Below are 24,248 nucleotides of genomic sequence, written 5' to 3' on the forward strand. Positions count from 1 at the left end.
GTCCGATCCCCACCCACCAGCTTCCCACACTGATCTCTCCACACACAAGCACACATGAACACACACACACACACACACACACACTACAGGTCACTTTAAACACAAAAGAAAAGGTCACTTTAAAAAACATAACTGTATGTTTTTGTATAGTATAGTTAGTATAGCTAGTATAGTATAGTATAGCATAACAGTATATTGTGTATAGGTGTATAGGACTCCTTACCGTTCATTCGTAAGCTTAGCATTGTATTGTATCTTAGTACTTTTGTTTAACTCTTAACTCTATTTTATTATCCATTCTATTTAATTCTATTATTATTTGTATTTGTTGCAAAATCAAGGCGGGCATGGCCACCTTCATTTCACTGCATGTCTCGTGTATGTGTGTGACGAATACATCTCTCTTGAATCTTGAATTGGAACACGGCAGAGGCCAGTACCTAAACACAGGACTGGATCAGCTGTGTAAGAGTGCTATTGGTGCATGCCTAATCTGAACAAAACATCACCACTGAAGGTCTATAAAAGGACATGAAGAATTCAGGTTGTTAAAAAAAGGACCCCCCAGGTTTTGTGCTTTCTCTATGTCTGTTATTATGGACACGGAGCTCCCTGGAACACTTATTTTAACAAGAACACACAACAACAACGAACGAACAACCAAAGACCTGAACTGAACACAAAAGCCAGTGGAATGGGCCATCGCCAGTGCCGGGGGGATAACTTTGCAGCTATGCCTGATTTGCTCACAATTAGCCCGGCGAGCGCCCCTGGTCTCTTCAACTTTGTGGGGGGGATGCCGTTGCCATAGTTACTAAAGCAGCCAGCTAGTGAGAGTAAATGGGAGCGCACCAAGAAATCCACCTGCTAGCGAGCAGGCAATAATTATAGCGGCGAAGACAAGAAGACAGAGATTCTTCCGATGGTTTCCCTTCGAATTCAATCAAAAAGACACAGATTGCATTATGCTGATTGAGTTAAGAAGCGATGGTGACAAGGTTGTATCAGCGTGACTGGTTTGGTTATTACCATCTCAACACAATAAACACACGACAATATCCTGATCCATCTATTCACACAAGATCTCCATAGTTCGGTTAAAATGGCATCAAACAAAGAAACTCTTGTGAAAATAATATGGGTGATATGGCCCATGTACCAAAGACATGAAACAAAATTAAAAAAAAAATTAAAACCGGGGCGCCTTTAAATAATTGTCCATATAGTTTGTCTAGGACACATCTGGATTACAGATGCGTTTGGCGATGCAGATTGGTCAGCAGATTTCCATGACGCTGCAAGCACTGCCAGCATTCCGACAGTCGGTGAAACATTCATGTTGCCGATACACTGAGCCGCCTGGGCTGTATGCAGCACAGCAGATCCTCTGACCCCTCTACCAACAGTGCATCAGCAGAACACTGCATTAGCCTATATCAACTCATCTCACTATGGCAAGATTAGAGGAGCAACGTATCATTAGATTCATAGATTATATCCTGGTTTTTGTCAACACAGACCGATAACACAGACTGTTGACCTGCCAGTGGGGTATCTAGCTCAGATAATCAGCTAGAGGCTAGCTCATGTACTTACCCCCCCCCCCCCCCCCCCCCAGCCCCCCAGTGTATTAATGCTAGGTCAAGCGTGGCGATGGAAAATCCTGTTTCACCACAAACCCCGCTTGCCCCTCTGCGGTCATCCAGAAATGTGTCGACTTCAGCGCCTTGTCCAGAAACAATTTGTTAAGAGGCCTTAATGGCTTTATGGATGTGGGCTGATAGGGTTACGGTGGGCTGTGTGGTCTCCAGGGAGAGAGGTGGTGGTGGTAGACTACCTCCCCCCCCCCCCACCCCCACAGCCAAAGCCAAGCAGCCCTCACCCAGACAGACAGCTACTTGCCTCGGAGCCAGCCACCAGTAGTCTGTCTGGGGAGGCGCGGCTCCCCCTCCTCCATCCCTTCCACACACAGACACACACACACACACACAGGTAAATGAGATTCCTAGAGCAGGATCGATCACTATGGATTTGACCTAGCTGGTGTGTTCAAATCAATGATGAACGAGAGGAGTTAAAGGAACGAGAGGAAAGAGCTTCCTATTACACATTATATAGGAGATTCCTGTGTCTTTTTTAGAGAACCTGCTTTTATTTAGCACCCACTCCACACACTTATAGCACACACCCACTTTAAACAAACACACTGTAGCACCCACTCCCCACACTTTATATTTATGGATGAAGGATTGCACTACAACTCGTACACCTTACTGTAAATTGTACCTAAAATTGTACCTCATCCCATTTCTGCTTTGCACTAGATAGTACTGTACATTAGTACACTGCATAGTATTGTGTATTGTATATTATATGGTAACTCAGAACATTGTACATATGTCTATACCGAACACTGTGACCTCATTTTCTTCTTCTAAATTCATGCTATATTATGTTATTATGTTATTTGATACTATCTTGTCTAGCACAGTCTCTGGAGCGTAACAGTAAGAAGCATTTTGTATGAAAGTATTCTGTACTTCTGTATGACAACTATTAAAGAACTTGAACTTGAGAACTTGAACTTATTCTGTCACCCGTTTCTAGCGCTCCGTCTGTCTGTCTACCCGTCCATTTATCATCTAGTCAGTGCATTGTTTGTCTGCCCGTCTCTCTCTCCCTCTCTCTCATGCATCTATCTGTCTATCTCTCTCATGATGCATCCGTCTCTCTCTCTCCCTCTTTCTCATGCATCCGTCCGTCTCTCTCCCTCTCCTGCATCAGTCTCTCTATCCCTCTCTCATGCATCCGTCTGTCTCTCTCCCTCTCCTGCATCCGTCTCTCTCTCCCTCTCTCCTGCATCCGTCTCTCTCTCCCTCTCTCCTGCATCCGTCCGTCTCTCTCCCTCTCCTGCATCCGTCTCTCTCTCCCTCTCTCCTGCATCCGTCTCTCTCTCCCTCTCTCCTGCATCAGTCTGTCTCTCTCACTCTCCTGCATCCGTCTCTCTCTCCCTCTCTCCTGCATCCGTCTGTCTCTCTCCCTCTCCTCCATCAGTCTCTCTCTCCCTCTCTCATGCATCCGTCTCTCTCTTTCTCATGCATCCGTCTGTCTCTCTCCTGCATCAGTCTCTCTCTCTCTCTCTCCTGCATCAGTCTCTCTCTCCCTCTCCTGCATCAGTCTCTCTCTCCCTCTCCTGCATCAGTCTCTCTCTCCCTCTCCTGCATCAGTCTCTCTCTCCCTCTCTCATGCATCCGTCTGTCTCTCTCATGCATCCGTCTGTCTCTCTCCCTCTCCTGCATCAGTCTCTCTCTCCCTCTCATGCATCCATCTGTCTCTCTCACTTTCATGCATCAGTCTCTCTCTCTCTCCCTCTCTCATGCATCTGTCTGTCTATCTCTCTCCCTCTCATGCATCAGTCTCTCTCTCCCTCTCATGCATCAGTCTCTCTCTCCCTCTCATGCATCAGTCTCTCTCTCCCTCTCTCTCATGCATCAGTCTGTCTCTCTCTCATGCATCCATCTCTCTCTCCCTCTCATGCATCCGTCTGTCTCTCTCCCTCTCCTGCATCTGTCTCTCTCTCCCTCTCTTTCTTATGCATCCGTCTGTCTCTCTCTCTCCCTCTTTTTCTCATGCATCAGTCTCTCTCTCTCCCTCTCATGCATCCGTATGCAGCCAGGCATCGCATCTCCATTTAGGTCCATTCCCTCTGGTCTTACTCAATAGTAATGCGTCTGTGGGAAAGTACTTACTGAGACTAACAACAACAACAACAACATCACCATCCTAATCATCGTCTTTATAGAGGCTTTATACCCAATTCCCGAACGTGTAAGTGGGCGTATATACACAACTGAGCAACAATAAAGTATACTGTGCCACACAGGTCTCTGCCAGAGTTCCTGTTTAACGACTGAGCTCTGGGCAGTGGGCGACTTCAGAGAGCGAGGAGCGATGAAGTGCAGAGCCTCCCTCTCGACCGATGCGTCAATTTCCGAACGGCATTTCCTTATAATAACAGCTGTGAGCGGAATGGCTAAAAAATTTGAGAGATTCCGTGGGTTCGGCACAATGCGGTCATTGACCCAATGAGCCAGAAATGAGCCGATATGTGCAAATCTTATGGAAAAATATGCTTTCTAGTTCGCATGGCGGTGGTGATGTATCGAGTGTTTTCCTTGAGGAAAAGAAGGCAAACGCAAGACGAGGCCGTGTTTACTGGAGGGAAAGAAAATAGCCCCCCCTCCCTCCCCTCTCATAAACAATGATATCACCTTATGTGGAAACTAAAGCCTCTTGAGGGAAATAAATACACAGGTTTGACAAATGAAAGCCTCTTGGGGGGAAATAAATACACAGGTTTGACACTTGAGCCACATTGCGTGTCGAGTCCAGTAGGGCTCAGGCAACAACTAATCGAAAATGTTATCAAAATCGCGATATGGTCTAGTGCAGTGGTTCTCAAACTATGGGTCACGACCCAAAGTGGGGTCATGGGTAGGTGACAGTAAATTTTTATTTTTGTATCTATTATTATTATTATTTCTTTTTAATGTTCTGGCAACATATTTTGGCTAAATATTAGGGGTGTAACGGTACACAAAAACCACGGTACGGTACGTAACTCGGTTTTGAAGTCAAGGTTCGGTACGGTTTTTGGTACAGTGGGGGAAAGTGTTCCAGGCAGGGGTGATGTAGTGTGCAGTAACTAATTGTACTTGTAGGGCTGTCAAACGAAAAAGATTATTTTTTTTGTGAAAAAACGGCCCCCGGTTTTACCGTTTTATTCGTTCGGTACACTACACAGCCGTTCGGTACGGTACGGTACACACTGAAACTTGTTCGGTACGGATACGTGTACCTTTACACCCCTACTAAATATGGTTCGTTTTATAAATGTGTATTGATAACAGTGCTGTAATTAATAACATTTTCTAATAAATATGCATGATCAAGTTCAACAATGTATGCTTTTATCTTGATATTCCTTAATTCCACATTGAAATTATTGTTTGGGGTCGCCAAAACAAATCCTAAATAAAATGGGGTCGTGGTATATAAAAGTTTGAGAACCCCTGGTCTAGTGCAATATTAAAATATCGCAGGAGGTGCGATGTTTGTTAAAAAGGCGAAATGTGTCGAAATAACATTCTAAAATTAGGCATCAGTGGTGTTGTAGAGATGTCATGGCCTACAAGTCACATTCTACAGACTTTAAGAAAGCATCTTTGTCCGCTATAGATTCCCGTGAAAATCAACCATGACCATTTTAACCCTTTCACTGCCACACTACAGAAGGTTAACCTTTCACTACCACACTACAGACGGTTAGCCTTTATCGTGTGGCAGTGAAAGGGTTAACCTTCTGTATTGTCACAGTGAAAGGGGTTAACCATCTGTAGTGTGGTAGTGAAAGGGTTAATATTAAGGGGAAAAGAAATGTGAATCATTATATTGCAACATCTGTCAAAATAACCGCAATCAAGATATTTTCTCCAAATCCTTACAGCCCAGTAAGTAAAAATAAATAAATAAATTTAAAAAACAAGGCGGCGGCGGCGCTGCCACATGTCCAGTACCGCCCGGCCCTGCAGCCGCGGGTTAGAGAGCTGCCACATGTCCAGTACCTGCAGCCGCGGGTTAGAGAGCTGCCACATGTCCAGCACCGCCACGGCCCTGCAGCCGCGGGTTAGAGAGCTGCCACATGTCCAGCACCGCCACGGCCCTGCAGCCGCGGGTTAGAGAGCTGCCACATGTCCAGCACCGCCACGGCCCTGCAGCCGCGGGTTAGAGAGCTGCCACATGAATGACAAAAGACTGGCCGGCGTCTGTCTTTGTTACCGCCGCAGCGCTAGGAGGCACGAGCACACACAGGGCTTTGAAGTGCAATGATAGCACTTGAAAGACACGTCAGCGGGCTTTGATCTATCCAAGCCTGGCAGGTGAGCGTCGGCCCCGTGTGTGTGTGTGTGTGTGTGTGTGGAGGAGGCTCCGAGCCCACGAGCAAACGCAACAAACACCGTCCCTCCTCGGACTCCCCCAGCGGCTGCTTAATGACAGCATAAACAACAGGCAACTCGGCAGGGAGAGAAGCCGCAGCGCAAGGGTCCTCGCCGAGGGGAACCGCCTGGGTTTAAAGACCTCGTTTCCCCTCTTTAAAAAAAAGGTAGATTTATGAGCTACCGGCGGCAACAGAGCCGGTCGGTGGCGCAAGAGAAACTTTTTCTTTTTACTGCGTCTCGCTATAAAAAACGACCAGGACAAATGAGCTGGGTTTGAAACATAAGTAGCTGCTCTTAAAAAAAAAAAAAAAAAAAAATGTAAGATCTTTTAAATAAACTGGCTGTCTGTCATAGGAGACATCCAGGAGGACAATACAAGCAACATGCAAGTAGCAAAGACAAAGGGTTGCTGCAGACATGGGTACTAGTGTGGTACAAGCACTTTCACCAGCGAGAAGTCAACAACACCACTCTGGTACAATCCACCCTCCACACTGAAATATTCAACATCCAGACAGCGAATCAGGTAAAAATAGCACATGTCAGGCATGAAGAACACACTCTCCACTGTGCGGCGAACCCTCGACACGGGTCAGATGTGGTTATACGTGCGCTATATACACCATGAAGGAATAGTTTGTTTACATTACTCCAGTCCAGGATGCCACAGACAGCGGCAGTCAGCAGCACCCAAACAAGGTGGGAGAGGCTACCTTACCATACTCTGGAAGCCACTCTGGGGGTCCTCCGGGAAGATGGAGCGAAAAGGTCGATCCAAGAAGAAGCTCCACTCTTCACAGCCCAACCCTGTCCCAGTGTCACCGTGACCAGTGTCGCCACCGGCGTTCATGACAAGAGATGAAGGGGGAAGGAAAAAAAACCCAAGTGATCTTCCACCTCCACCACTAGACTGTCACCTCCTCCTCTCTCCCTCCCTCCCTCCTCCTCCGCACTCATGCTCTCCTCCCTCGCTCTCAAACACTCCCTCCGTATCCCGTCTCTATGGCGATAAATAATTAAACCATGTCAATCCCCCCCCCAAAAAAAGGGAAACAGAAATTGTCAGAAGAGGATGCCAGTCACAGCCCCGCCTGCCCCCTCCCTGTTCTCCTCCCTCTGAACGCATAGCAAGCGGTGTTGCCAGAGAGCGCGCCTCTCCCCACTCCCTGTGGCTGGCTGGCTGCAGACAATAGGGGGTATATATATATATATATATATATATGGGGTAGGGCTGGGCGATATGACGATATTATATAAATATCGGGTACAGTTCATTAACAATACACTTTTTAAACGTATCGTGGATATCGTGATGTTTTGCCCAAGAGGCTTGTGTCGCGTCAATCTGGTCCACACGTTGACACTTTTGAACAGCGCCGCCCCACACACACTACTGCATCAAAAGTGACTACTTATGATAACAAAGGCATTCGTTTTGTGGCATTAACGTTATAATAATAATAATGCAGGACCTGTTCAGAGGTCTCTATATAGTTACACTTTCAATAACATCAGCGTATTTACATAGTGCCGACCGAGGTCGACCTAGATATAGCAAGCTCGTTCATATCTCAGCCCGTGCTGACTCAGTTGTGCCCATTCTGCGGTCTGTTAATAAAGTTTTCAATCAGACAGATGTATGGAAAGGCTTTTATTATAACATCCATTGCAGTAAAATCATTATGCCTCCAGTCGTTTAGTCCTTCTGCGGAGCTAAAAGCTAAACGTCGGCCGCGGCGAGCTGCCATTGTTATTGTCATTGAGCTCTCCAATGGCGGAAGTAAAAAATAAATACGCGCTTTCCGATTGGTGCTAAGAACAGCAGGGCGGGTGCAAGCGATGTGACGTAATTGGCAGACGCGACTGTCAATCAAAATGATTCTGTTTGCCGACTGAATGAATGAGAACGTTATTAAAAGATTGCAGCATGGGTACAATACAGTACAGCTCAATACAACAACAGTCAACAGCGGACTGGAGGATGCAGACCAGAGAAAGACTTTCGTCTTGTTTACATCAGGGTCCCCCATTTTCAATTCATCATATTTCATATCTAAATCATATAATATCTCATTGCTAAATATATGCAATATATAATCTAATAATCCAATAATCTAAATCTAATATATAATATAAAAATGCTAAATGCATGGGTATTTTATTTTGTCTTTAATGTTAGCTTGCAAACTCAAATACTGTCTTGGTAAGCCTCATAATGAATTTTGGGGAAAAAAAGAAAAACATCGTGATGCGTATCGTGTATCGCCGAAAGGTCAGAAAATATCGTGATATCATATTTAGGCCATATCGCCCAGCCCTAATATGGGGTCTTTAAAGAGCAGACCTGCCTTTTCCCTGTCGCAGTGGCCAAACTCTGGCTCTCGCCAGGGGAGAGAGATAGCGCCGAGGTCGTGCCTCTGGAAAGCATCAATGCACACAATTCCTGGGGTATGGGGGAAGAAAGGAGGGGGAGGGGTTGATGTTGGGGTTGATGTTGGGGTTGTGTGTGTGTGTGTGTGTGCATCTGTGTGATAGAGTGTGTCTATTGTTATAGGGATGTCTTGCACTCCTTTAAGAGGTGAATGGAGATCGGAGGTCCAGCTGCTGCCCTCTTTCAGTGCCGGCTGTACAGCCCTGGATCCCAGTCGATAGTAACGTTGATGTAGTTCCGTGTGCACACGTGTGTGTGTGTGTGCATGTGTGTGTGTGTGCATGTCGGTTGTAGCCCTAGGTGCTAGTCAACATTAACATTGCTGTAGTTCCGTGTGCGTGTTGCAGTGAGGACCGTTTGTATCGTCGCCGGGCAATGTTTACTCAAAGCTGGGGTTTTAGAAGAGGACGCTCATCCTGACGACGCTGAACAAACTTGAACTTGTAAGTAGCTTTGGATAAAAGAGTCAGCTAAATGACTAAATGTAAATGTGAACAACCGAATGGAAATCATCAATATACATGACCGATGAAAGAGGGAGACTTACAGGTAAAATTTCAACAGTGTCAAATAAAGATCTATGTACAGATAACACTTTTGTCACTGCTGAAACCAATTCACTAAACTTGTTGTCAGTTCTAAACTTGAAAGGTTTGGCACTTCACCAAAACTGATATTTTTTTCATGCACATGATCTCACACATATCCCAGAAACTGTAAACATAAACAGTCTCTTTTTTTGCACACATTCACTTAGACAGTTATTGAGAGTTAATAATATGTTTGAATGCGTCCTCCAGTGATGAATGCTTAATGTGGTGTGTTTGTTAATTGCAGCTCAAAACGAAATCATGCAGATGAAGAAAATAAATCTAGCACCGTCCTCTGATGAGATGACACCACTGGAGGACACATTCAAACTCATTAACTCTCAGTAACTGTCAAACTAAATTAATAGGTGCTAAAATTGTTGTTTGTGTGAGATTATGTGCAAAAGCTTTTCTGTGAAGACTAGAGGGATGTTCAGATTTTTGGAACCCTAGCCCTGTTTGTTGTTGTTGTAAAGGGTGCCGTTCCTCATACTAGCTCCAGCTAGTTAGCCACAAACCAATGCAAAGTCAATGGGGGTCAAGTTCCCGTCTGTACAAGTTGACTGAAGACAACTGAAATCTACTCCACGGTGCACACAAAGTAGATTTCAGTTGTTTTCAGTCAGCTTGTACAGCCTTGGTTTGTGGCTAATTAGCCGGAGCTAGCATGAGGAACAGCATGGATTGTGCTGAGAAAGGACTCTGCCGGTCAACCTCATTGGTAGCTAGTTTAGGGGTTCCAAAAGTTTGAACTATCCCTTTAAAGTATCAAATGTTACTAAGTACCGGTCTGATCGATGAAAAACATGGAAAATCCAAGTCACTTTGCTTTGATCTCCGACGTGACACTCGAGATCAAATTTTAATAATCGCTCTCCCGATTCCAAAACCCAATTTTAGCCTTCGCTGGCCCGATACCCGATGCCAGCGTGTGTTGTGTGGCACATCGCAGTCTCCCATAACATTGACTTTCCCCGTTCCGGCGAGACGGCTCGTATAAATTAAATGATTGCACGCGCCATCTGGACTCCTCCGACACCAAGCGGGGATTCAATCAAAGTTCAAACCCCCTCCAGAACATTATTCCCTCCAGTCAACGATGTCCGCTAGCCCCGGCGCGGTAACAGAATGTACTGTATGTAGGGGCGAAGCAGCGCCCCCATTCAATTCCACTCCAGCTCCCCTCCTCCCTCCACAGCCACGTAACTCTGGGAACCTTTTCAAAACACCAAGCGAGCTGTCAATAGCACTGCAGTAGCGCTTTTAGTAGGCTTTCTACTCCTTCAATGATATCGCTCTTGGCTACACCCATTGGATCTTGGAAGTGAGGAGGGTGGGGGGGGGGGTTCTTTTCAACAATTCTCCAGTTCAGCTTTCATTTGGCATTCCCATGAGTTACTTGAGCCAACTAAGAAATATTCTTCCTGGAAGCCACTATAGTAGTGCTTGCTTTCACAGTGTGAATTCCGATACGAGAATAAACGCCAATTGTACAAATGACTTTGTGAGGGGAAAACTGCCCCAGAGTGGTCCGTCTCGTCTCATCTTGGCCCGACGTTATGGCTGCACCCCCGAGTCTTCTCTCTTCTGGACCGTCGATCACATACCTCTCCTGAAGTGGCCAAATGTTTACACGCTTCGTGGATCCAGTGGCAATTTGGGTTACCTTGTGTTGACCGATAAAGACAATTTCCTATCTTCTCATTTCTCGGTGGGACATGTGATTCGTTCCGACAGTTGATTTTGAAACGAGGAGGAGTGTTAAGATGCTCACTCAGCCGAAGAAACTCATACACACACACCCCCCCCCCCTCCCAAGTCTGGAGCAACTGAAAAGTATGATTTCTCGTGAAACCAATATGGCCTTTTTCATATTGAAAAAGGCCAACCTCAATATATTTTTTTTTACTGCAACCAAAGAGAAGGAAACAAATGCCTCATGTGACAGGAAAAGGAGCTCAGTGTTCAAAACACATCTCCCTTCATATTGAAATAACCTCTCAAATCACAAGAAAGATATTGAGGGGGGGACATGTCTCGGGAATGCAGGGATGCATGTACACACGCCCAGCAACACACACACGCCTGAAGGTACCTACGACGTACATCTGCCATTGTCTGCTGCTACTATGGAAGCAGATGCTGTCCCCCCCCTCCCCTCATTGCCAACCAACAGGAAATTATTCAAGCCTGGGGGTGTGGGGGAGCAGGGGTGTGGCAGGGGAGGGTTGTGTGTTCAACCCTGGGGTGTCTTGGATGGGGGGGGGGAGCAGGGGTGTGGCAGGGGAGGGTTGTGTGCTCAACCCTGGGGTGTCTGGGGGGGGGCAGAGGAGGAGTGTGTGTCTATCAGAGGGGGTCGTCCTAGACGAGGTGAATTATGACAAGCAATGGTGTTATGACAGGAGTCAGCGAAACGCACCCGATACAATGGCGAGCCCCAAATTGGCCCCTGGCCTTTTACCCCTGGGCCCCCCCCCGAGCCACTCCTGTTAGAACTAAGTGATACAATGAGATTGGTACGTGATCCATCTTACTGCTCTCTATCCTTGCTTCCTCGCACACCTTGCCTTCTAATGGTCTAGCGCTGAAGGTCCACCAGTGATGCCAATCTCCCTACATCAGTCTGCGGGACCACGGGGGAGAGTGATTAAAAGATGAAGGTCCCATTTGAAAATGCCACGCGAGAATCTCAGGTCACTTTGGATTGCCGACTTGATGCCCTGGGGAATCCAGGTATTTACTTAGTATGCCAATGAGAAAGAACAATAGTTTGTGTGTGCGTGCGTCGTGCGACGTGCATGCGAGTGTGTGAGCAATAGGGCTGCTTGATTATGGCAAAAATCATAATCACAATTATTCGATATTGAGATCACGATTATTTAACATGATTACTCATCGACTTTGAAAACATCATGCATTTTTCAACTAAATAAAAATTTGTCTTTTAACCCTTTATCTGCTGGAGATTATTCTCATCTTAATCCCTTCTCTGCCAGTACTGTAAATCTATGGAGATGTTCCCCTTCTTTGCAGGGCTATAACTTTTTAAATTGTATTGCTAAATTGACATTACTATGGCCCATTCAACATCAAGTATCTATCGTTTAGGATGTAGCAACGTTCTACTTTTTCATTGACACATTCATACTAAAATACGGTCTAAAGTATAAATATGTTTTTATCGTTTTCTGCAGCATTCCATAGAACGTGAGTTATAGCCATAAATACATATATTAGATCATCAAATGTAGTTTGATACCGATTGACGTCAGATAAAAAATTTCAATTGTACAAGGTCCTAAACGTCATGACTCATCATCTGATGTTGACCGGGGGGGGGGGGGGGGGTAGTTTATAATGCAATGACCGACGTTAAATGAATCATGTAGAATGGGTGATATATTAATCATAGCAGTTTGTATGGATAATAATAATCAAACACGCTGAAACTCACCCCAGTCTCCTCGTAGCGTTGGGTGATGAGCGTGGAGCAAAAAGATTGCTATTATGGGATGTTGATATATGCGATCCATTTCCAGGTTGTATAATACTATATATGTCCAAATAACGTTGTTTATTGAGTTAATGCAACCGATCGATTATCCAGTGTGCCGAGATGGAGTCCCGCGAGCGATAGCGAGTGGCCGGACGAAATATGGGTGAGCACCACTTCCGGCCACTCACTTCCAGTTTTGGCAACTCGCCGATCGGCCACCAGGTGGCGGTCTTGAACCGTTGGAGAGTTGAGAGGAGATCTACAGCACCCGTCAAGTCTCCGTGGGTGAAATATGATTGCCATGACAGATTTTTTAAATATTGATCTCAAAGACGCTGTAAAACGTCATTTGGCAGATTACGCATGGCGAGGAATGACGTCTAAACTAGGGATGCCCCGATCATGTTTTTTGCCACCGATACCGATCACCGATCGTCGTGAGCCATATCGGCCGATACCGATCCGATACCGATCGTTTTTGATTAAAAGAAATTAAATTTTCTTTTATATAATTTTTTTTTCTTTTATAAAATATATATATTATATAATTAGACTTGTACTTGTATTATCTGCGAGACATCGCCACCAGGCAACAAGCTCCACTGTCTGTGTGTACTCTAGTAGCCTCCAGCTACAGCCAGGATTCTCCGGAGCTGCAGCTGGACCTATACTCGAGTAGCCTCGAGCTACGGCCAGGATTCTCCGGCGCTGCACCTGGACCCTATTGGTATAACGTTACTTAACTGTGCTCAGCAAGCCCTCAGCTCGAATACGCATCGAATCAGTGTTATAAGACATTGATATCTGTAGCTACTGCTAGCCGGATATATAACGTTAATACAACGCCTCGTGAATTATTTAGTCAATGGGACATTTCGTTTTTAACAGTGAACTAACTTGCGCTAACGTGAGCTAACAGCTAACAGCTAACAGGTATCATACCTACCTACTATACTTGCTAGAGCGTTTGTTGATGTCAGGAGCTATCGGTAGCTGGCCGGCTAGATACCGTTCGGTTAGACAATGCCTCATCATGTATTAAACTAAAAGTGAATAGTTGACTGGGTCATTTTGTAACGGTAGCTAAGCTAACGTTAGCTCAGGGAGACGCCGACACGACACGCCGTCCTCCCGTGTCTCACTAGACTAGACCCGTGTTTACATGCGTGCGGGAGGGGCTGGACTCGAGAGCAGACGCCGCACCACCGGTGTCTGAGACAGAACTCAGCGACAGCGATCGGGTTTGACGATCGGTGAAAATAAAACATTATCACCGATCACCGATCGCATATTTATACTGAATATCGGCCGATAACGATCGGTGGCCGATCGATCGGGACATCCCTAGTCTAAACACGTCATTGGCGATTAAAGGGTTAACAGTGGATTTCAACTGAAAATCTAAAACATGACCTGGTTTAAAAAAAAATCCTGGCTTAAAAATATGACCTGGCTAAAAGTCGATCATCTTGTTTTCATAATGGTTGGAAAGCCAAAATGGTGATTAAAAATACAATTTGATGAATTGCCCAGCCCTAGTGCACACACATGTGTAAGTAAGTATGCACATTCCAGCACTGTTACAGTGGCATCTCACAGCAGAGGGTAGATCACTACCAGTCAGACCCCTTCAGGCAATTTACAGGTATTAGCCCTCCTCCACCCTTCCCCTGGGCAGGGCGACTGAACAAGCACGTTCTTCGTAGGTAGGGCTGACTACTTATTGAATTGGTAAAGAGAGAGGGTGGCCGTCTGCGAGGGAAAGCACCTGGACACACGTGGTCGTCCTCTCAAGCCCATTAGGCTTTTATCAAATTAACCCATACTCACGGACAAGAGAAGGCCTTGATGTCCTTAAAGAGGCGGCCTCTTTTTTTATGTAATGGAATAAGTGAGTTTGAACAGAAGGCCTGACGAGGGGGACACTCAACCTTGTGTGCTTTGCTTTACGTCTGGTCCAGCCAGCGCTCAGCCCCGTCCCACGCCATGTCACAACCCTCGACTGAGAAATGTGACAAAACAGGTGAGGCATTGGTCGAAAAACCTAAACAAGACGTCCAACGAAACAAGCCCAGACTTTTCCAAAAACAAGCGCCATTTCTGGACAAAAGGCTCACCACAAAGCTCCTTTTCAGTCGCAGCAGTTCCTGATTGAATTCCCTCTCTCGTGTCCCCACCCAATTTGAATCGATTATTGATTTAAGAATAAAAAGAGGCAGGTTTGTGTGCTCCAGTACGGTCATCGTTAACAAGCAAAGAGCCTTCGACGTAATTCAATCTAGCATGTGAATCATGTGCTTCCAATGAATGTGGAAAGATGCACATCAAACTTAAAAAGACAAATAAATATAAAACGCACGTGTGTAAAAGAAAAGCTCATTTAGCATCCTTAAAACAGGAAGTACCATAAAAACAGGAATTCCATTCCAACTTGTTTTTCTTTGTTTTGTACTTAAGAAAAGGCACACTGCCACAGAAGGTAAAGCAATGGGAGAAAACCTCTAAAAGCCAGCAATGCCTAACCAGCCGAAATAGGATTTACATCTAATCTATTATGTTAATATAGCAAATTCAGATCATTCCTCCTCAATATACTGTGACGACTTCTGATCACACAGATGTTGGAGACTGAATTTCATACATTGATATATAAAGACCTACAGTCTTTAGCATTTGAACGCAGGGAACAAAATAACCACCCGCCAAACGCCAATGGCGTGTAGATTTCCTCCTTGGCTGGTAAATTACAGAGGCTACTAAGCCACTCTGGCGTGTAAAGAAATTGGGAGGCATATGAGCATATTTAGAGTATTCTATCAAGGCTATACAGTGCGAGCATTTCACTCGCATTTGCCACTAAAAAATTGATTTGTGTGAACTGGAAAAATCATTTAGGAGCACAGTGTGCGAGTAATCGTCTTGCGTAGTGGGCGTGTCAACGCGCAATTGTCATTTCATAATAGTCACGGAGCAGCGTGGACCAGCTCTGTAACAACTCATCTCGAGTCTGCTTCTATGTGCAACGAAAACTCTGTGAGCAGCGGTTCCAATTGTCTAACATGCTTTGCATCCTCACCAGTCCTGTATACCCACGCCGCGCTAAAAACATTAACTACTGTAATGTTATCTGCTAACTGAGTACTCCAACTAAGCTAACCTGCTAACGCTAACTACTGCTAACGCTAATCACTGGGAAGTGGGAATGCTCAAAGGCATAGTGAGGGAAGGAGGGGCTGAGAATCTCTTTCTCTCTGTGTGTGTGTGTGTGTGTGTGTGTGTGTGTGTGTGTGTGTGTGTGTGTGTGTGTGTGTGTGTGTGTGTGCGTGTGTCCCTCTCTCTACATCTCCTGAACCTATTTCATTCAAAAGGAAGATATTGCTGGACAGTAGCTATAGTATAACTATTATTCAATAGCGTTTAAATTATAATGCATTAAATAATTGTATAAAGAATTTTCCAAAGCAGCTTGACAACCAATATCCTTTGCGTCTAGTAGGCATGGGCCAATGTGTGATTTTGGTGGTATGTGCTATTTGCACAGATGTTTGTCCCTTAGTATGCACACGCACAGTATAATATGCATGTAATAAATAGTTTGTTTATAAACTCTGTTACTTGAAACATGTTCACTGTGCTCCTACATTTCTTTGTGTGCTCCTAATATTTTTTTTAATTTAGGAGCACATGTGCTCCCTGGGAAAAGGGTTAGCGTAGAGCCCTGTATAATAGTAATAATAATTACACATGGCGATATACTAAAAAGCTATTTCTAATTTCTGGCTGGTAAAAAGTCTGCCTGGCTGGTAGTTTTTTTAATCTACCAGCCACCTTGGCTGGTAAGCCAAAAAGTAAATTTTGTTCCCCGTTTGAACGGTAACAATATAGAATATACCCTATATCACTTTCTATTTGTTTTTCTTGGGATACCATTAACCATAACCATCAACAGTGCAATTATTACAGAATAATATTCATATACTGTATATATACTATAATATTCATACCTCACACTTTATCCCACAACACCCCGTCTGTACAACCATAGTATTTCTATTACCGCAGTACTTACAGCTGGGGATCACATACCTGTGTAGAAACGATACGGGTAAATGTAGGCCTACATACACTATAGGTCGCGCAAACCTCAACCAGAGTATCATTTCCACCGGTGTATGACCCGACCCACAGGTACTATCACCATCTCTCGAGCAATAACCCGACGTGCAGGATGGCTTTGAAGACGCCCCCTTGGTGGGCGTTCCAGTCTCCTTCAATGTCAAAGTGGAACATTTAGCTGCTTTATGTCCTGCTGCGTGGGGTCACCGGCAGCACTGTATTCAGAGCGCTTCCCTCAACACCCGGATAATCTGGTACCTCTCCCTCTCTCATCTGCTCCCTATTCTCCTCTCAGGAGTGGTTGGCAGGGGGCCTATATGCTTACATAACACAAATCTATTTGAAAAAAGAAGCCAGACCTCAACCTTAAATCACACGGTTGTGCTCTCTGTTCGTAGGCGTTAGGTGCGTGCATTATCCCTGGATAGTCCGTTAACAGGTATGCATGTATACAATGCTGTTTTTTTTTTACACTAGTAATAAACATTTGAGCGGCTTAAATCGGTCTTAAAACTTTTACTGTTTTTGGAACCAGATTGCTAGCAGAGTGGGAACATTTTCTTCGCCAGCGGGATTCGTCTGTCCCAACTAGGGTGTTTTTCTTTCGAGAGATTATTAAAATTAGTTTTTAACAACCAACAACGCCCATCTCTTCACAAGGCATCACCGTCAACGTGGCTTCACACCGCACCTGGGGGAAGATATTAGTAGAACGCCAGGACATCCGGATGATTTAGTAGGACGAACAGGAGCCAGCAGTGATAAAACAAAACAAACCACTAGATTTATTAGCTCTACTACTCTACAGGCAGTCCCGACAACACAGAAGGCATGAAACATGGCTTAGGAGATGCCGTATGGATGTACAGAATCAAACAACATCAGACCTGAAGAAGCCTTCATGGGGAAACCAGTTGTATGATTGTGTATCCAATCCATCATGTAGTATCTCCCAAGGCAATTTTTGTGCCATCTGTTTTTGGGACCCTGTACCCTAATACTAATACTACTACTAATAATAATAATTTTTAAAATAAATAATAATAATAGGGGGCAACTGTGCCTCGGGAGTTAGAAAGGTCGTCTGGTAATCAGAAGGTTCCCAGTTCAATTCTGGCTCATACCGGCAGCCTGTCGAAGTGTCCTTGAGCGAGACACTTAACCCCCTAACTGCTCCCGGTGAGCGGGTTGGCACCTTGCATGGTTTGCCGCCGCCATTGGTGTGTGAATGGGTGAATGTGAGGCATAAGTTTTAAAAGCACTTTATAAATGCAGTCCATTTACCAATTACACACACACACACACACACACACACACACACACACACAAACTCCAGAGAAAGTCGGCATGGCGGACCCTAATACCTAAACAGCTCAGTGGCGTGCAGCCAGTGGTTTAATGATTTGTCTGCTGCTGGTGAATGATCACACAGCAATATCCTGTTCTGTCCAGCTATTCAGGTCCCCTGTGGGGGCCGGCTGACGTGGTTCAGGCCCGGGGCCCAGTCAGCAGCACGGCCATCATATTGACATGGCCCGGCTGACGTGGTTCAGGCCCGGGCCCAGTCAGCAGCACGGCCATCATATTGACATGGCCCGGGTGGCTGACCCATGCTATGCCTCTCATATGACCCAGCACAAGACCTGTGGAGTCGAACTTGATGAGGCAGAATAATTACTTATCGAGGCCCCAGGGGAAAGGGACGTAAGAATGGGCCAGTCATATTATTATTATGCATTCGGTGAAACGTTGTGCAAAATAGGGCAGGGGGTTAGTTTTACTAATGAAGCGGGAGAAGAATAGATTTAAAACTAGACGGAATAGCTTTAGATGAGTTAGTTAGTTATTATTAAAATACTGAATAGTTAACGGCCCATGGCTCAATACCAAATTCTTCCACGCTGCTAATGCAAGGGAAAGACAAGCACGGACCCTGTTGCATCAATGCATTTATGGTCTTGAATGCTAAACATCAAAACAACATTCATAAACGCGCTCCCCCCAAGCTCGGAAAACATCTCAAGAATGCGTGACATGCCGATTTCACCATGTCTGAAGCATTTCACCATGTCTGACCATGTCTGAAGCATTTCACCATGTCTGAAGCATTTCACCATGTCTGAAGCATTTCACCATGTCTGAAGCATTTCACTATGTCTGAACTCTGAAGCATTTCTAAAAAGATTATTGTGATCTAGTGTCCAGCCTCTCACACCAACACTGCAAAACAAGTATCCTATGTACCACTTTGTCACTGCTGGTATCAATCCTGAGTCTGAACTCTAAGCATCAGCCTACACACCGAGTAATGATGGCATCCATTCATTTTGCTTAAAAGTCATTAAGACAAACAAATATTGATATAATCCATTTTTCTCTTCATTAGAGCGATCTAATATGCTTCTATGTGCCCATTTCTGACATGGTACGTAGCTCTTGACATTGATATTTCAGCAGAAGAAATGATCCAACATAGCAGATAGGCTCCGTTTTAAACTTGGCATCATCAGTACATCCCTGTTGCAAAATAACTTGATCAGATCTCAGACCAAATGCAGTCCAATATCTCAATTTATGATTCATTATAGCCCTTGGCTTCCCACTTTGGAAATTACTCAATAATCAACTAGGATGCAGTAAAAAACTTAAAACCAGATTCTCAAACATAAACATAAAAACTGACAACACGCTCATCACAGACAAGCTGGATGTAGCCAATTACTTAAACATTTTCTTCACAAACATAGCCACAACACTGGTAAACAAACTACCCTCCCACTCAGGGCTTTATGGGGTAGAACACATAGTAGCTTTCTACAAAAACCTAGGGGTCCGCAAGGACGACTTCAAGCTGGAAACGGTAACAACAGATGAGGTACTCAATAAACTGAGCGCCCTCCAACCTAACAAGGCCACTGGCCATGACAACATCCCCTCCAAATTCCTCAGAGACTCAGCAGCCGCCATCACACCAATCATCACACACATAATAAACCTCTCCATAAAACAGGGACACGTCCCCAAGGACTTCAAAATTGCGAGGGTGACCCCTCTGCACAAAAAGGGCAGCAAATTAGACCCAGGCAACTACCGCCCTGTTTCTATTCTCACCTCCATCTCGAAAGTCATGGAAAAAATAGTCTACGAACAGGTCGAAAAGTACCTAGCGGAAAAAAATCTAATCTACGAATTCCAATCTGGCTTCAGAACATCCCACTCCACTGACACATGCCTTCTCTATTTGAATGACCACATCAAACAAGAGGTGGACGCAGGCAAATACTGCGGCATGGTCATGCTGGACCTACAAAAGGCCTTTGACACGGTCAATCACTCCATTCTGATTGACAAGCTAAAAGCAATTGGTTTTGATAGTCTATCAGTGAGCTGGATGCAATCCTACCTTGAGGGGAGGGAACAGGTGGTGGAGGTAAACGGTACCCTATCCCCCCCCCTCACAGTGAGCTGTGGTGTTCCACAAGGAAGCATACTAGGACCGCTACTGTTCCTAATTTATGCAAATGACATGTCGTCAGCTTGTGACTGCAACTTGTTCCTGTTTGCGGACGACTCAGCCCTGCTGGTCTCTGACAAGAACAAGTTACAGGTTGAAAAAACCCTCAGCTCGGAACTAGGCAGAATCTGCATATGGCTCGCTGATAACAAACTATCATTACACATGGGCAAAACAGAGTCCATTCTCTTCGGTTCAAATAACAAACTCAGCAAGACCGACGGCTTCTCAGTTACAGTGGGTGACAATATTGTCACAAGGAAAGATGAAATTACCTACCTGGGGTCCATCCTAGAGGCTAATCTCTCCTGTGACAAAATGGCATCCAATGTAATAAAAAAAGTCAACCAACGAACTCGATTCTTGTACCGGATCTCCTCTCTGGTAAACAAGAACACCCTGAAGACTCTGGCAGGAGCACTCATTCAGGGGTACTACGACTATGCTTGCACCTCATGGTACCAAAGCACCTCAAAGGCGCTAAAAACAAAATTACAAACATCTCAAAACAAACTGGTCAGACTACTGCTTGACCTTACTCCTAGAACCCACCTCACCCCTGCCCACTTCGACAACCTAGGATGGCTTAGAGTAGACGACAGAGTACAACAACTTGCAATGGGCCTGGTCTACAAGATACACTACACGACCAAGGTACCCATGTACATGTCAAAATACTTCCCAAAGGTCAGTGAATACCACGATCACAACACCAGAGGGAGCTCCACAAATCATGTCAAACCCAGATTCGGCTCAAATAAGGGACTAAACACGTTTCGCAATTATGCCACATCAATGTGGAACGCCCTACCCAAAGCTGTAAAGGAATGTGGATCACTACCCACTTTCAAAACCTCTCTCAAGGGACACCTACGGGAGACTGCAATTCAACACTGGCCCCTGTAAATATCCTAACCCAATCATTCCAACCCCCTCCAATGTACAGTCATTTACCTAGTATGGTTTTGTCAATAGTTCAATGTACAATTGTGTTTGTTTGTACAGTGTCTCCTCCCCCCCCCCCTCAATGTACAGTGTTACTTGTTTATACAGTATGCCCCCCCCCCCCCCCCCCCCCCAACCACCTCCAATGTAAATTACCCAGTATGGTTGTCAATATCCCAATGTACCCAACCCCCCCCCACCCAACCTCCAATGTACAGTTTCTACGTCAAATGTATATACTCCCTTTTCTTGACTCCTTCTGTATCACAAACAGTACTGTATTTGCAAATCTGGTATGTCATAAATGTATAGATGTAGCAGTACTGACTATCTGTATGTCATGTATGTCATATATGTCTATATGAATTGAAAATGGGGGACCCTGATGGAAACAAGACAAACGTCTTTCTCAGGTCTGCATCCCCTTAACAATTGTATGTATTGAGCCGTACTGTATTGTACCCATTCTGCAATCTGTTAAATAAAGTTTTCATTCATTCATTCATTCACAGCACGGTGTAACTTGAGAGGGTCGGCAAAGACAGCCAACAGGGGGGGGGTGGAGCTGATTTCAATGCATTGGCCCCATGTGTTTATTATTGCAACGCAGACAGTTCAATCAAAAGGCAGAGAGATTGCAAACGGAGAGACGCAAAGAATTCCAATAACCTTCTCCGGCCAGCATGCACCCCAAATTCTGCCTACCAGACCAGACATGCACGCAGGTGAACGCTTTATGACCGTGCAGGCGTGCACTGATGAGCCCCAGCTGCAGGCTACTGGACTGCCCCACAGCTCCAGAACTAACTTAAAACGTTTAAGCATTAAACTAAAGAAAAGGAAATCCTTGGAAAATGCAGACAGTAAACAGCAACAGGCCTGTACTCACTGCCACCAGGGCTAACATACCACTAATTAAAAACCAAAAAGGTGCATGATGGCTATTGTGTACCGTTTGATTGAATTTATTGAAAACTTTATTAACATATTGCAGAATGGGTGCAATACAGTGCAGCTCAATACACACAATTGTTAAGGGGATGCAGACCAGATAAAGACTTTCGTCTTGTTTACATCAGGGTCCCCCATTTTCAATTCATCATAATCACGACATACACGACGACATGCAGATAGACAGTACTGCCTACATCTATAAATTTATGACATACCAGATTTGCAAATACACTACAGTTTGTGATACAAAAAGAGTCTAAAAAAGAGACTGTTCTGTAAACACAGAACGACACAGGTGAGAGGAGCCTGTTGTCTGCGGTCATTCGGTTTGATGGAGCTGCTGGGTGCTTCAACCGATCCCGTAGAAATAAACGGTGGTTACGGTGGATCTTCTTCACTCATTTCAATAAGAAGCTCTTTTGTTGTTGGGAGTGAAAGAGAGCCCTTGATTTATGCGTGCCAAGGGTAGAAACCCCTGAATGACCTCTGAGTGCGAGACGGGCGTTATAAAAAATTAAAGTGCAGCTGGGGTGTTTATTAATCTTTAAAAAGGTCTATACGGTGAATGTTTTTTAAGAAGAAAAACCTCGACTGCGAAGTGACAGTGAGTGAAGGCGCACTTTCACGGTGGAATACTGCTGCAGCTAACTCCGCGAAACCTTTCGGGCAATTACGCGTAGAAAAGCAACGCAAGTTTATTTAGCAGCGAAACCGCAGAATAATAACTTAATACAATAACATCTCGTCAAAAATAATGTTAGTAGTACGTGTGTTTGTTTATATAGAGAGGCTACAACAAGTGCAGCTCGAAGTCTGCAGACCCCGACTAGTGGAGCAGCACGCCGACACAACTTCCAACTCACTACTAACTAACTCAGTTCCAGCTTCTATAGTAAGTCAAGAAGTAAAACGGTGCGTTGAGCTTAAACTTGGCGAGAAATAAAAACGGTTGATACTCACTCGTTGAGAAATAATATCCTCGTCGTTGTACCCGGTTATTAATAAAAGAGACGAGCGTGGTTTGGTGCAGCAGCAGGGCAGAGCGTGACAAGTTAGTCTCTCTCTCTCTCTCTCTCTCTCTCTCTCTCTCTCTCTCTCTCTCTCTCTCTCTCTCTCTCTCTCTCTCTCTCTCTCTCTCTCTCTCTCTCTCTCTCTCTCTCTCTCTCTCTCTCTCTCTCTCTCTCTCTCTCTCTCTCTCTCTCTCTCTCTCTCTCTCTCTCTCTCTCTCTCTCTCTCTCTCTCTCTCTCTCTCTCTCTCTCTCTCTCTCTCTCTCTCTCTCTCTCTCTCTCTCTCTCTCTCTCTCCACTCAGTATGGCGGCTGCGGGGTAGCGCTGCTGGGACTCAAACCTTTCTGCGGTGTGATATCAACAGAGATAGGCAGGGCGGGGGAGGGTGCACGGTGGGAGCGCAGGCAGCCCTAGGTAGTAGTCTCCGGGGGGGCAATGACGCCTGCTGGGGCTCAGTCTCAGCACTTTAATTTATGATGAATTGAAAATGGGGGACCCTGATGTAAACAAGACGAAAGTCTTTCTCTGGTCTGCATCCCCTTAACAATTGTGTGTATTGAGCTGTAGGCCTACTGTATTGTACCCATTCTGCAATCTGTAAAGTTTTCAATCAATCAATCAATCAATCAATCAATCAATTCAATCAAACGGTACACAATAGTCATCATGCACCTTTTTGGTTTTTAATTAGTGGTATGTTAGCCCAATCAATCAATCAATTCAATCAAAGCAAAGGCGCTAAAAACAAGATTACAAACATCACAAAACAAACTGGTCATACTTCTACTTGACCTTACCCCTAGAACCCACCTCACCCCTGCCCACTTTGACAACCTAGGATGGCTTAGAGTAGATGACAGAGTACAGCAACTTGCAATGGGCCTGGTCTACAAGATACACTATACGACTAAGGTACCCATGTACATGTCAAAATACTTCCCAGAGGTCAGTGAATACCACGACCACAACACCAGAGGAAGCTCAACAAATCATGTTAAACCCAGATTCGGCTCAAACAAGGTTACAAGGGACTAAACATGTTTCGCCCTACCCAAAGCTGTAAAGGAATGTGAATCCCTACCCACATTCAAAACCGCTCTTAAAGAGCACCTACGGGAGGCTGCAATTCAAAACTGGCCACCGTAAATGTCCAAACCCCCCACCCCCACCCCCTCCTAATAGACAGTCTCCTCCC

General features: G+C 45.0%; 1 protein-coding gene across 3 annotated transcripts in view; it reads right to left on the minus strand.

Moving 5' to 3' along the window:
* The window catches only part of LOC311236923 (semaphorin-4D-like), a 92,962-nt gene extending 69,841 nt beyond the window's left edge, over positions 1 to 23,121 (minus strand). For 2 of the 3 annotated variants that reach the window (XM_084324721.1, XM_084324719.1), the window contains exon 1: positions 23,006 to 23,121. The gene's annotated coding sequence lies outside the window, so the exon portion shown is untranslated. The remainder of the gene's footprint in view (positions 1 to 23,005) is intronic. The other variant, XM_084324720.1, reaches the window with a different exon arrangement.
* Between the last annotated feature and the right edge of the window lie 1,127 nt (positions 23,122 to 24,248).

The sequence above is a fragment of the Notolepis coatsorum genome (genome assembly GCF_963971535.1).
Source record: "Notolepis coatsorum genome assembly, chromosome: 11".
Lineage (NCBI taxonomy): Eukaryota > Metazoa > Chordata > Actinopteri > Aulopiformes > Paralepididae > Notolepis > Notolepis coatsorum.